Source organism: Miniopterus natalensis, chromosome 5 (assembly GCF_054644295.1).
Source record: "Miniopterus natalensis isolate mMinNat1 chromosome 5, mMinNat1.hap1, whole genome shotgun sequence".
Classification (NCBI taxonomy): domain Eukaryota; kingdom Metazoa; phylum Chordata; class Mammalia; order Chiroptera; family Miniopteridae; genus Miniopterus; species Miniopterus natalensis.
Window position 1 is genome coordinate 34,963,654 of NC_142085.1, and position 15,391 is coordinate 34,979,044.

At 36.8% G+C, this 15,391-nt stretch overlaps 1 long non-coding RNA gene across 1 annotated transcript in view; it reads left to right on the forward strand.

The window, feature by feature from the left end:
• The first annotated feature begins 558 nt into the window (after positions 1–558).
• LOC107532858 (uncharacterized) overlaps positions 559–15,391 on the forward strand; it is a 190,974-nt gene continuing 176,141 nt past the window's right edge. The window contains exon 1 of the long non-coding RNA XR_001602792.2: positions 559–634. This is a non-coding gene — a long non-coding RNA (uncharacterized LOC107532858). The remainder of the gene's footprint in view (positions 635–15,391) is intronic.

Genomic DNA, 15,391 nt, shown 5'->3' on the forward strand with positions numbered 1-15,391 from the left:
TTATGTTAACATTTTAATTGAGGAACACAGCAAATAATGATTTATCTAACTTATTTTATTACCTGTGCCTCTTTGAATATGGCGCTAATAGAAATTTATACCTGCAAGATCTAAAATGACCACTCTATGGGACACTCCTAAAGAAAAGTCTATATATTATAGAATCCTATTAATTCTTACTGTTGAGGAATACATAATAGACCCTTAAATTATGTTGTGTGAATATAGTTTCAGGCTACTATAGTACCTAGTTGCCTCTAAATTTTGTCAGATGATGTTGATATTTTCCAAGTGCATTCCTTAGCACACAGTCCCAGGAAAAGCCAAATGACAAAAAAATAAAAATAAAAATAAGATAATAACAGAAGACTTTTTTGACAGGTATGTTTGAGAAATAGCTGCATATCACAGGCACCTTTGAGAGGGTCTTTTGATTAACATTGTTTCAAAATTCCTTCTCTTTTTCTTTCTGTATCCCCTTTACTGATACTCTACTTTCTTCCTTTTCTCACTTATTAAACATTGGAATTTAATACGCTAACTTTTTTCTTTTCTGTTAGCTGTAGCTGATCATAACCAGTCACGACCTACTCAGTCACAAGCTATGGAACTCGGGTGATAAGAAGAAAGCAAGGTAAGTTTTGTTTATCTTCAGTTGTTTCAATCATATTGCTTCTTAACCTTTTAAATAACAGTTTTTGTGTGAGACAATATTCAAGGTTGGAAAAAAAACCCATGTTGGAAATCCGTTCAAAGTCGTAAGAGGAGTTTCTAATGTATGACACAAATTCCAACAATTAAGCAGCTTAAGGAGTTTTCTTATCACTCTCCGATTTGTTTAAAATTTAAAAAGTAACCTCCCTGATTTTCTTCATGGCTATATTTGACTGCATGAAGTTGCTGTTACCTAGCCTTCTGTAAACATGTTATTTTTCATTTAGAGCTGCTAAATTAAAGGAAGGAAGATGCCATAAATTTTTAATAGTAATATCCTGAATGCTAAATATGAATCACCACTTAGATTTCAATAATTTATTAATTCTATTTATGTACCACCCTATTTTGAAAACAATTTGAAGGGGCTTATTATTTCACTACAGTTGTTTTTTTTATGAAGACCATAATGAATACAGTGAGCACAGCTGTAATTACTATTCCAGCCCCGAAAGCCACTGTGGTGAAGTCATGGAATTATGATCTCTTCTAAGCTTATAATTGTGTGTGAACATATGTACAAGTTTATATTACTGCAGTGGGATCCTCAGAAAGAATTACACTCTGGAAACATTTAAGACAAAATAAGTCTTTCTGATCTGTTAATAAAGTAAACAATCTTTGAATTAAAAAGAATAAATCATATGTTAAGGACCAAAATATCAAGTTCTTTGTGTGGGGTCATAATTTAGTGTTTTCTTCTCTTCAGAAATGGAAAAAACAGCTATGCAGTTGTTTTTTTATTGTTGAAATGTAAATAACTCACATCCCAAAAGGCTAAATCAGCATCATTTTAAGATAATTATTTTTAAAAAAATTTCTTTGACTTTGTACTGAGCTCTGAACTTATCTCTTAGAATAGGTAGGACTTTTCTCTAGAATAATTGGGACAGCAGTTACAAGTCAACCTTTTGGGCACAGAGTGGAAAGAAAACATTTCAGGGCTATTAGACACCTAACACCCACTTCACAAGAGGCTGTTCCTGGTGAGAAAAGGGCCTGGACATCCAAATGTCTGCACTTGGAGATTCTGCAAAGAGGCCTTCCCTTACAATGATGCCTTTATATAGTCCATGCTGGACTGTGCAAAGTGGCAAGACAGAAATGAAAACTGCGAATTGATTTACCTTTTCAGGAAGCCAGACTTATAAAAGAAAATAATTCATTTGACCTTCTGACCTCTTCACCTTGTCCGGGGCACCAAAAGTAACTTGGCCTTTTTCTCTTACCTTTTTTTATGCTTCTGCAACTTGTTATGAGTTGTGAATTTTGCAACAAAGTTGAGTCTCTTTTGGCATTAGACTTATTCAGGGAAAAATATATCCAAGGACCTGTAATTCTGGACTTACAAGGAAAAATCCTCAATGAAACAAACAATGCATTTTTAATCAAACATGAAAGCATGTATGTCATAAATTACTTAAATAGCTGAGTTTTACAACATTAAGAATTCATTTATTGAAATAACTTGTACTTTACATGCTTATTGTACAAAACTTGAAAAGTATAGAAAAATTTAAAGAAGTAAAACAAAATTAACCATAATTCTGTTAACTTTTTAGTCTTTTTCCTAAATAGATATAATAATAGGCACAAAATATAAATATAATTTTTATGTATTCTGCAGTTTTGTCTAACTAGTCATGATAATCTTAGCAGTTTATGTCAGAAAGAACCAGAACAAACTGAAAAATTGCTGAATGTCTATTATAATAAAGAATAAATGACATGGAGAAGTACATTGGCTATGGGGAGATCTGCATCGTTTAATATTCCTTCTAACAACTACATGAGTGAGCTTGGAAGCTGATTTCCAAATGCAGTTAAGCCTTCAGATGATACCTCAGCCATGGCCAATATCTTGACTACAACTTTATGAAAGACTTTGAGGCAGAGCGTAATTAAGACATAGCATAAAATGGTTAAATGAACCTTGGTCATTACACAGACTCTACCACTCAGTTTACCATGGAATGTTGATCCAGCCATTTAACCACTTAAGTGACTCTTCGTTTCTTTATTTGTAGGGTTTGACCAGATTAATATTGCCCAAAGCTGTCATTCATTTAAGAATTTCTAATATTTTCCATATCCACTTACAACCTCTACTGTTTTTTACTGAATTCTTTGAATTTTATCATGATGCAAAATTACCTTTAAGCCAATTAGGCCATTTAGCAAACATCTCTTTGGTAAATATTGCTAATCCTCCAGTGGTTAAAAACTGGTAAAGGATATTTTCCTCTACCTGACAATTTTCTTACCAGAAGATATATTACAATGAATGGAAGTCTCAGATCAAATTCTGTCAAATGTGCAAACGTCTACCATATTTCACCAAAATTAAGATACCATCTATTGTAAGATGCACAATAATTCTATTGACCACTGAGAATGACAGAAACACAGCTAATCCTAATTATAAAGTACTATTGATTGTAAGACACATCCAATTCCAGGCATGTGAAAATGTGAGAAAAAAGTACATTTTATTTAAAGAAGTAAGGTATTAGCAACAAGCACCAAAAGAGGCCATCCGTTTTACTCAGTCTTCTGTCCTAAGTACCTTAGACCTAACAAGAAAGTCTTACTCCAATAGGGATGTCACAGTGTTGGGATGCTAGTGTTTTGATCATAGTGTTCTTATTACAGCCATTTTTATAATAAGATCAGGCTACAGGGTCCTCTGTGAAGTGGAAGGGTGCAGGATATACATGGCTGAGTATCTTGAGTAAGACACTGTGGCTTTGCAGTGCCCAGGCAAGGGTAGGAGGGCCTGTTCACTATTCCCAACTCATCACCTCTCCTGAATAACACTCCTTTAAGCTAATAAAGATGATTTCTAACAAACCTCACACTAATTAACAAAGCATTTGGTATAGGTTTGATTAGGGACATGTTAGCTTTTAAGTATAGCTCTGTTTAGGCATTGAATCCTGATTAGGGCCTCGAATGGTAATTGACTGTTCCTGGTGTGTAGATTAGAAACTTGTTCAAAATAAATATCCTACTTTTTACACTAGAGCAATCTAAAATAAATTATCATATCCACAGTATAAAAACACTTTTATTTTACCAAAGTAAATTTATCTAGGTAGGAAACTACATATCACTACTGCAACTGGAAAATGGGTAGCAATGCTATGAATAGAAGTTACATAAACACATAAGAACAACACTTTGTACCATGGCCTCCCTAGTTAGGGCTCTAAGCTGAAGCCAGTTGTCTCTTTGTTAGAAAGGACCAGTAATTGAGATTCTTTTCCTTGACTTAATCAGGAGGGGAAAAACTGAAAAGAGAGTCATTTCCTTAGAATGTTATTCAAAGTTATTTAAAGCTCTGTAAGTGTACCACCAGGGTCTAGAGCTTTCATTTTGTGAAAAACTGGATGAGATGATTTCAAAGTCCCTGACAAGTTTAATATTCTTTGAAATGTAATTTTTCTCATTCATTTTTGTAAAGCTGTGGGTAGAAATATATGTCATCTCAGAAAATAGTACCTAATAGTCATTGACATCTTATGCAGATTAGTTGCTGTGAATTCTCAAATCAGTGAAGTATTTATTTTTCTAATGAGCTCATTAATAAATGAGGGCATTATAGGCAATTACGTATTTTTTCCTCATGGTGTTTATATTATACATTTATAATATTTATATTACAGAGTTTTAGGCTGTATTAAAAATGCAAACTCAAGCCTTCTGGTTTTAGAAAAATAAAAAACAAATGGTTTATTTGTCTGAAAACCCTCAGGATTTAATAAGCTGTTATTTTTCCTTCTATTTATTTATTTATTTTACCTGTCAGTAATGTACAACTTGGTTTTAGGCACCACTTTATTTTTACTTCATAGTTATAGTGGTCACATGCTTCATTGGATAAATACTCCCAACTGTCCCTTACACAAGTAATCATGATGTCAGCTGAGCTAAAACAGCCCACTGATAACCAATAGTTTGGTTTTCCATCTTCTTGGTGACCTGTTTGGCAGAATATCTGCATTCTTGATGACTCACTGCAGAAGAGTATTGTTCTTTGTATAACTCTTATAGGAAAATGAGAAAAAATATTTTATGACTTTGGGGATTGATATAGGTGCTGGTGCCTGGGATTAGTCACCTGTGGACAACTGTCACCCATACACTTCCAGTGGCATGAAGGGGAGTTCAGGAACACAATTACACATTTCTCACCATTTGTTTTAAAGCTTTTTCTCAACTATACATTTTATTAGCTGGACTAAAAGTTGGACAGAGATATCTGAGTTCTTTTTAAAAATTCTCTAGCAGTGTAACTGAATTTGACCAAGAAGAAAAAGTGGCCTAACATTGGTGTTTCTATACAGAGTTGTACTGACGACTAGTAAAAGGGTATCTCTTGATGATACTTTTTGATCTTCAATAGTCTTACATCTTATTTTAATATTTTATTGCATTTTAAATATTTTTGAAGCTTACTATTGAAATTAGTTTTTTTGTATCTCTTTAAAATTATAATCCTTTCAAGGAGGATTTTTTATAGTATTTTCATTAAGTATTAATAATTAAAAATAAGTTGTATTAGGGACAACAAATAAGAGCACAGCAACCAAAAGTAAAATTAATAATTTATTCTTAAAACTTTCTTCAGTGCTTTTGCAAACTCCTGGCAGCACTCACTCATTTTGTTTATTGATTCTCAGTGTTTCTAAACTCCCACCTATCAATATTCATATGCTCTATGTCTCACTTCCATATGTGATAATGATAGCTTAACCATCTCTACCAATTAGTATTGACAGCTACAATTTCCCTCAAAGGCAACAATGCGATTTGGCAACTGCTCCCCCGCCCCCTTTTTAAAAATATGTTTTCATTGATTTTTTTTTTTTAGAGAGGGCAGAGAGAGGGAGAGAAACATTGATTGGCTGTCCCCTGCACACCCACAACCTGGGCATGTGCCCTGACTGGAATCGAACTGATGACCTCATGGTGCATGGGGTGATGCTCAACTAACTGACCAGGGCTTACAACTGCCTTTTATTCAATTCAGAGCAGTAACCAACAATGACAATTTTGGCCTGAGGCAAGAAAGCGACAAAGGGCTTTTTGTTGTAATTTGTATAGGTTTTATTTGTTTGTTTGTTTGTTTTTGGAATGCATCAAACTAGACCAAGATGTGTAAATATGGCACAGACTCATAATCATTTATTATAGTTAAAGATTTTTCTCACTCTGCTAACAAAGCTTTTTTTTTTTTTTTGGCAAAAGAATTTGTTTCTCATTGAGATACAAGCATGCCAAGTCTGAATCTTAAAATCCAAAACATACTCTATTATCTAAGAGCAAATAAAGCTTTGGAAAAAATTATCTGATGGAAAATTGTTAGATTGTTTTTTTCCCTGGTGCCCAATTTCTTTAAACACTTATCAGCTAATCATTTTGTAGTTTTAGGGCAATTAACATTTATTTGGGAAAACTTATAGACTATTAAACTTATAGGCTATTAAACTCAGTAATGGCAAGAATTTCCAAAGGATAACCTTGGAAATTTATACTGCATAGCCATTTCAGGGACATTAATGTTGCCATAAATGTTTTAATTTCTAAATCCATGTGATTTATTGAGCTCCTTTTCTTTACACTGAGATATGCAATGGGTAAATAATAAACCATTTTGTAATGTAAGTCCTGTGCAAATTATACCAACTTGACAACTGTGCAGGTGGATATGCAAAATAATGGATTGTTGGGTGTATGTAGGTTGTATTGCATGTATATAGTTACATTTACTATAGCATTTATTAACAGTTGTACTTTTAACAAAATGTTGTTTAAATGATTCCTACCTTTTATTTTACTTGCCCTATGACCTATCTTGTTCTGAGGTATAACCAGTTTCTACACTGAGGACAGAAAGGCCTTACTGAGGGCAAGAGCAGACAATGTAGTGAGTAATTAGTGACATGGATTCTGCATTCAAAGAGCCAAACTCTGTCTCCACTGCTCCTTATGGAAGTTATTTAACTTCAGTGGCCTTAGCTGTAAAATTGGGATTATAATAGGCCTGTGATGGTGAAATACATACAGCAAATAACACTGTGCCTGGCAAATTGAAGGTGCACAACTAATGCTAAATTTTATGTACTTTTAATCTTAACAATTACAATTGTTCAGCAGTTGCTGGAGATTGAGGGTATGGTGGCTGGGATAGTGCTAGATAGAAATAATAATAATAATTTCAGTTTTACTGACATGAATTCTATATACATTCTCTTTTCTTAGTCAGATTCACTTTTTCAGAAATATTTTATTATTTTAGTAAGACCGAATTAGGTATGTGATCACCTGGCCTCTGGGTTCAGTGGAGTTTGTTTTCAGACATGGCTCTGCCACTTTTCTGCTGGGATTGAGGGTGGTCTGCTGTGAGATCTGTGACTACACCAAGTGTGGGGTTGGAGCACTGACCTAGGTAGGTCATCTATGTTGTCTCCTTTTTTCACTTCTCCTGGTCTGTTTCTTTCAGAGTCAGGAAAGATAGTGGTACAACTTGGAATTAAAGGACATTTGGTCAGCAAGGTTCTTCACAGGGGTGGAGAACCTTTTTATTGCCAAGGACCATTTGGATATTATAACATTATTTGTGAGCCATACAAAATTACCAACTTAAAAATTAGCTTTGAAAAAAGCTCCTAGATTTATTGAATTTCAAGACCCACCTATGGTTGTCTTTGCAGGGCCAGACCAAATGATTTCGAGGGCCATATATGGCCCGAGGGCCTGACACGGCCTGTGGCCAGACGTTCCCCACCCCTGTACAGTTAGAACCATCCTTAGTTGATTGTTGACCTCACTTTAGGATAGATTGTTTTCTGTTGCCATCTCCACAGCTGTTCAAAACTGTGGTTTTCTGCTTATTAGGTACTGCAGAAGTGCTTTCTAGCCCCTTAAATCTAATAAATGTCACATAGTACTTTCCACTCTTTCTAAGTACTATTCTATTTTAACTTGGACATCACAGCATCCATTCTGAGTCAGAGTCTCACAGATGATGCTGAAACCGTATGGTTCTCAAAAAGTAAAATGAAGCCCGGCCTGGTGTCACTCAGTGGTTGAGCATTGACCTAGGATCCAGGAGATCTCAGTTCGATTCCCCGTCAGGGCACATGCCCAGATTGTGGGCTCGATCCCCAGTCGGGGGCGTGCAGGAGGCAGCCAATCAATGACTCTCATCATTGATGTTTCTATCTCTCTCTCCCCCTTCCTTCCTCTCTCTGAAATCAATAAAGATATATTTTTTTAAAAAGAAATTAAAATCCTAAAAAAAAAAAAAAAAGGCAAAATGAAGCAATTAAAAAAATTACCTCCCCCACTAAACAATTCTGAAAGCCATGTTAAAATATACTCTTTGAACCTTCCTATAAGCCCAAGTCTGTTAGTAGTTCTCCAGGCTGGAGAAGTCTATCAGGGAGTCTGAACTCAGCACCAAAAAGTTGTCGTGGGTAGAGGCTTACTTCATTTTATTGTGCTTTGCTTTACTGCACTTTGCAGATATTGTGTCTTTTTACAAATGAAAGTAAGAGCCTCCACCAGCAAAAGGACTAAGACTCACTGAAGGTTCAGATGATGGTTAGGATCTTTAGCAATAAAGTGTTTCTTAATTAAGGTATGCACATTTTTTAGACATAATGCTATTGCATACTTAATAGACTATGGTATAGCATAAACATAATTTTTACATGCACCGGGAAACCATAAGATTCATGATTTGTTTTATTGTGATACTTGCTATAATGACCTGAACCTACACTCTCTCCAATCTATTGCCACATCCAAGACACCCTCTTCCCTCAGGTACATCTCAGGGGTATTTGTACATCTTGGCCCAGGGCACGCTAGCTTACCAGGGCTTTATCAGGGTTTGAGGTTATTTGGTTATTTTTGGTGTTTCTCTGGGAATTTCATCCTTTTATCCAATTCTTCCTCTCCACCCACTTTCCAAAGTGTCAAACAACTACTAGTATATGATTCATGAGGATACTCTAATGAAACTGATGACATTCACCCACTTTTTGGGAATGTGTCATTTTTGTCAGTGACCTTTTTTAGGACATGCAATGGATTGCCTTTGGTTTCTAAATGCAGAGAATGTCCCCCCTTTCCCCCAACTCCACTGTTTTGTTCTTTTTTTTTTCAAGTTTGGGAAGAAAGAGAGGCAGAGAAAATAAGAGATGGCATTGCTTTTATGACGTTTTAGAGATAGTCATCGACTTGCCTATTAAAACTTGCTCTGGCATTTTATGTTTTTCACTCTTTTGTATGATCATAAGAATTTTTGTGAGGATAGGTTTGTTTTATAATAATTGTCAGGGTCATGATATGGCTTTTCATTCTAAAAGAAAAATGAAAGTAGGACTTGGGGGAATATTACATTATTTTTTAATTTGAGAAAACTCCCAGGGGCAGTTCTGTTTACTAACACCTGGATTCCCCAGTTGTGGTGAGTTTAGCATCCTCCTGGCCCAGCTTGTCCTTGTTCCTCACTTCTAATGTCTATTCCCAAACAAATGACACTTCCAAACAGATGTTCTGGCTCTGCACTAGGATTCCCACCTAGCAGCTTTTGGCTTCTGCATCACTTGTTTCTCAACACAAGTTTCTCTCGGGGCTGAGAAAGGCCAGATGCCAACACCTGGGAAGGTCTTTTAGTGACCTTTGCTCTTATAATTTTCTACTTAATCACCATATAATTCACTTCTTTCTATTGATGCTACCCTTTCCCCACCTCTCATTCCAGAGACAAAGGCCCACCTGTCCTAGAAGACATAAGATTTTCTTGCTGCTGCAATTCAGAATCAGAGGCAATATTTTACTAGTTTTTAAATCTTTAATATGCAATAGTAACTAATACATAGTGGGTTAAATTTGTTAATAAAATTGAATAAAATCCACAATGTTGCTAAATGTACATTTCAGAAATTACCAAATTCTCTAAGAAAAATATAAGACTTTTATTAAGTTTATTCATTTCCTTACTAAGTGTCCATTTTATACAGTTTACTTTTAGTCATTCTCCTAATGGATTAGAACAGAAACCATATTCATTAATATGAAATTGAATCCCCAACCCATTTGCCTTTGGAATGTGTGCTGTGTTTACAGGCAGATTCATATGTCTAAAGCTGGGAGAGACACTGCTAATAAATCATATTTGGACATCTCCCAATTTAGGAGCAACTGGGAATATCTCCAATTCTCTCCTCTATTTTTCTTTCTCTCCCCCTCCCCATGCTATATCGAACAATCCTATCTCATTCTGAAGTGAAGAATGAGCAGAAGTGCCCTCTCAGACATTTACTAGAAAAGAGAAGCATTTAAATATTTGGGGTTAAAGGACTTCTTTGCATGGTACATTCAAAATAATTAGACTAAGAACCCCTTAGACAATCAGTGCTTCTGAGCAGTGTGCTACATGCCCAGGGTGTTAGGAAGATAATGAGAGAACCTGATCTTAATGCTGAGGTGGGGCAAACCACTACCCACAGGAAAAACTACTTGCAAGACAGTAACAATAGTCATCTGCTTGACACAGGTAATAAAAGCTATGAGCCTTCAGAGAAAGGATAAATCATTTCCCCTGGAGGCAAAGAGGAGTGACTATCAGATGGGGCAAATTTTACCTAGCCCTGAGATTATGGAATGATTTGTACTGGTAGAGTGAGTTAAAGGCATTCTAGATGGAAGGAATGGCTTGAACCAAGGTGTAGAGGCAAAACATAGCCAGTTGGGTCTAGAGAACAGGACCCATGCATGAGAGTGGTGACATGTCAGAGAGGAGAAGAGCATAAAGATTTTACAATATGTTTATCAATGTTGAATGAGCAAGAGAGTGAAAGACAGAATAACTAAAATGGAAGATACTTATAGGACAACTAGACAACTGGTGTCAGAAAAGCCAGCTAGATAGTACTTTTAGTAAGAGAAAAATATATAGTAAAAAGTCCTTGATTAGGGTGACACCAGGGCCAGCTTCATGATGTGGGACCTGTGGAGTCCCACATAGGGTCCCAGTCTGGAAGAGTTGTGTGCTTGGTTTAATAATTTGCTCTTGCTGTCTTGAAATTCTTAATTTTTGAACAAGGGACTCTACATTTTCACTTTGCACTAGGCCCTGCAGGTTAAGTAGCTGATATTGCTGTTGGAAATTGGAGATTAATGAAGGGAACATGAACAAGGGCATGAGGAAGGAAGAAGGGACATGAGTGGTGACAGAATGTAGAAATCTATAGGGTGAGAAATTTGGAGTCTCTTAGCACAGGCAATGGGTGAAGAATGGCATCGGGCCCGGGGGATTACTCTGAGAAGGTGATCTGGAACCATTGTGTTTCAGCATTGAAGCCAGAAGCAGGTATGCATGACAGAATGGCGAAAAAGGGGTAAGTTAGAAGCTGAGTAGAAAGTGAAGGAACACATGCATTGTAGAAATAAGGAGAGTCTGCTGACAGAGAAGAAAGTGAGTAGACTCGAGAGGCCCCAATGATGGTGACTCCATGGGGTAGAGCCTCCTGTGAAGGGTGGGAGAAGCTCCTCTCCTGCAAGAAGACATCTTCAAGGTTAGTCCTGATGGAGGAGGTTGACCCAAGATAGGAACCCAGAAACTGGGTTTTTGTCAGGAAATGGAGGAGCCACTTCTCTTTCTAGTCCGGTGCTTCTCAAAAGGGATGAAGCTTCTCTGGTTTTTAAGGCAACAGGAAAAGAGGTGCACATTCCTGAAGCATTCATTTTATGTGTAGATGTAAGGAAAATTTTACATTAAGACAAACATTGTTAAATTACAAAGTTGGAAGAAATATTCACAGGGATGTTTAATATAAACCTTAAGGCTTCCAAGACATTTCTGCTCTCAGCCACTTGCTTGCACCCCTCTCTCTAGTTTTCCAGGCACACATTCAGGGATCGAGTGTCAGAGCTCTCCACAGCGGCTGGGAGCTAGAGAACCGTCTCGGGAGTTTTTAAAAATTCTCCATTCCTGGAGATTCTAAGTCGAATTTGTATTTTTAAAAAGTTTCACAGGTGATAGATACATGACTGCTGTAGGGCTTCCTTTTCCCCCTCTTCCCTCTCTACTTCCCTCCCTCCCCCTCCTTTTCCCCTCCCTTTCTTCTGTTTCTTTCCCCATTCCCCTCTCTAATATGAAGGAACCTAGCTGTGTTTTGGGACAGTCCCAAACAGAATCTACCAAACAAGGGCCTTCAAGCTGAAGAAGAGTAAGCTACAGCTTTTCAATTAAGCCTAAGTCATTGAAAATATGCCGTTATTTCTGTTTGTGTTTTGTTATTCAACATGTTAATAAAATATTATGTAAAAACATTACAACCAACTCATAATGCTTATAAGGTATTAAAGGAAGAGTCATATGTTCCCCCAAACCAGGTCATCTCACAGAGCAATCTCTAAGGGAACCGCTAAGTGTCTCAGCTACAAAGGCCAGCTGCCCTCTCCACTAAAGAGCCTCCTGCACAGCTGACTTTGGAGAGTTTGGGAGCATTTCATCTTATTTAATAAAACAGGAGGTTTCTTTTCTTCTACTTTTTTTTTTTTTTGGCCTAAGATATAAAGATTTATCAACTTCATTTGTATATTTGTTTGCAGGTTTCAGAAACTCAAGCTACCTTAAGGTATTGAAAGCATACTGAGATTCAGCAGATACTTTTTATTTGTGGCAAATTAAAATTTTTGAGCTTCTTCCCTGCATGTTGGTAATTTATGAGTTTCAACTTCTCAAGAAAATTAGAAATCCCAGTGTCTTTTGTAGCTTGGAGTGGCCCTGTGTCCTGGTGGGAGTCCTTGGGAGAGCTTCCTGTGTCAAATAAAATCTCAGAGAGGAGGGTTTTGTGCTTTGTCCTGTGCCTGCTCTTCACCCTGCCTGAAATTCAGGTGCATCACCCTGCAGAGTCGCACCAAACCTAGGAGGTGCAGCAGCCTCTTGTGCCCATGTGCACTTGCTCTAATCTGAGCAGTGGAGCAGGGGACTGGGGGAGCCTGCGTCCTTGATGTCATCCTTACTTCAGCCCTAGATGTCCTGTAATCTGAGATAAAACAAAAAACAAACTGAAGCTACTATTGACTTTTCTGTTCCTCATAGCACAGTAGGTAATTCCTGGCTAATGTGTGACGTGTCTCAGAGAACCTAAGGTCAATCATGTGATTCTCAAGAACAACCAGAACAGAAATGAAGTCAGGGCTCTCTTCATTTCCACTTTCCCCCTCTACTTTGGCTTTATTCTTTACTTGCAGCAGAGTAGCTTTTGTGGTGGAAACCATGGCAACGTCTAGCTCCCAGTTTTACATGTTATAGCTCTTGCCACCAGGTCCTCAAATCTGGAAGAATGGTTACCTTATCTCGGCTCAGGTGAGATCCCATTTCTATATCAGTCAATTTTGGCCAGAGGATTAAAATCTTTTAAGAACTTACCAGTTCCTAGAAATACCAGAAATAAATGGAGAAAGTGCTGGGAAAACTCTCAGAAGGCATTGGAACTGAGGACATTCTGGGAACATAAAACAATAGCTCTCCATTATAATCTGCATTGGTAACAGGAGCAAACTGTATTGCGTATCTAATTGCCTTCCATGAGCTATGTATTTTATGTAGAAGGAGTAGTTGTCTCATCCTTTTTTAAAAAAAACAACAACAATTTTGTGGCTTATTTTTAGTACCCAGGCTTAATAAGGTTGAACAAAATAGGAGATATCAGATTTCCATGACATGATCAATTTTGGTAATTTCAGAAAGCAGAAAATACTGAAATCTTTTCCATCCAAGTGGTTCTGAATAGAGCTGTTCAATTTGTATGTTAACGAATTCTGCACTGCTGCCCATAAGAATCCATAATAAACCTCACCAACATTTGAAGATGCACCCCTCCCCCCGCCTTTTGTAACTAGTAATAGAAGCTTCTATCTTTCCACATCCCTTTAGTGATCTCACTGTTTACTGTTGAAGCTACATAGGGCAGCTGCTTATTTGCTTGTGTATACAGTGGTTCATTGGAATGTTCTCTTCAAATTGGAATTATTTCTGTTTCCAAAATTATATTCACTCACAATCTATGTAAAACTCTGCACAATTGTGTATTTTTTCCCCTGTGGACACTGTATAAATAATATTTAAAATAAGAAAGATGTGTCTCTTTCTCACATATGTTTGTCACATTATTATTACTCTAAGTCTGTTGATATTAGTTAGTGTTGCTACCTAGTAATGATAATCTTTCATGTGTGACACATTCTTGATGAAATCCAGCCTATGGCAGACTGTATCTCCTAAAAAGAGCCACATCCATGTGTAGCCCATCCCACATGCTATTCTTACAATGTGACATGCCACTCTCTATCTTAGGTTGGGGATAATGGTCCCTCTGTTTGAGTCTGGGTGGACTTTTGAAATGCCTGGACCAATAGCATGTGGTAGAGATAAAGCTGTGTGATTTCTGAGGTTAGATTATAAAATATAACATGGCTTCTTCCTCACTCTCTCTCTTGGGATGTTTGCCTTTGAGACCTAGCTACCATGTTGTGAGGCAACATGGAAAGGTCACATATTCCAGGCTACAGCTGCAGCTAAATTCTCAGCTGACAGCCAACATCAACTGTCAGTTTGTGAGTACACAAATCTTCATATGAGTTCAGAGCCCAACCTTTTAAGGCCTTGGTTATTTTATGCCATTAGGTTTGGGGATAATATTTTTACATAATATTAGAACTGGGCCAGGGTTCATTCTGTTTCTAAAAGACATTTAATAGTAAAAGTATTAAAAATAAATTATATCTTTTTCTAATAACATGAGATGCCTTTATTTGGATCACAACTAGCTCTTCCAAGAGGGATGTTTAGATACAACACCCATCCTGGAACAGCATCTGCTTACTATTAGATTATAAAAAATTATCTCAGGATGATCATTTTCTGTTGATTTGGAATGTTAGAACTAAAATAATTTAGAAAAAAAAAATATCTGGGAGAAAGATGACTGAAGGACATGTTCCTGAGATGACATACTGGAATAGGCTACTGATGGAGGCAAGGCCATGTTCAGCTCTAAAACTGCTTGAGAGTAAACAAAATTTAGCTAGCCTAGTTTTATCTGGAGAGTAGACATATAGACTAAAAGAATTTTTGAGGTCTTTTATTCCTTTATTTTCATGCTTTTGTAAAATCCTCAATTTACCCATTACTTATAATGGATGCTCAACTTGGTAATGCAGAGAATTGTACAGATTAGCTGTGCAAAACCTCTTGTAAAAAAAACACACCCAAACCCTTAAAACACAAATAGTATGCAATAAATGAAAATAAAACTCTTTTAAGAAAAGTAATTCGGAAAACAAGAACAAGTCACTCTGTGAGCTTGCTTTCATTCCAGCGGCTTAGTCACAGACTTGTTCGTTCTTCCTATTCCTTCACATACCAGAAAACTGACACTCTCCCTGGTGTTTAGTATGTCCCACAGGGAACCCATTTATTCCACTCCACCAAAATAAAAACTGCCCCCCCTCCTGTATATTGTCTCAATTATGAGACAAGCGAATATTCAATTTTGCAAGCCAGGGACGTATGGATAATCCTAGGCCTTTCCTTTCTCAACATCAATTCAGTTCCTTTCCAAATCCTGATAATCTATCTCAGTAACCATTT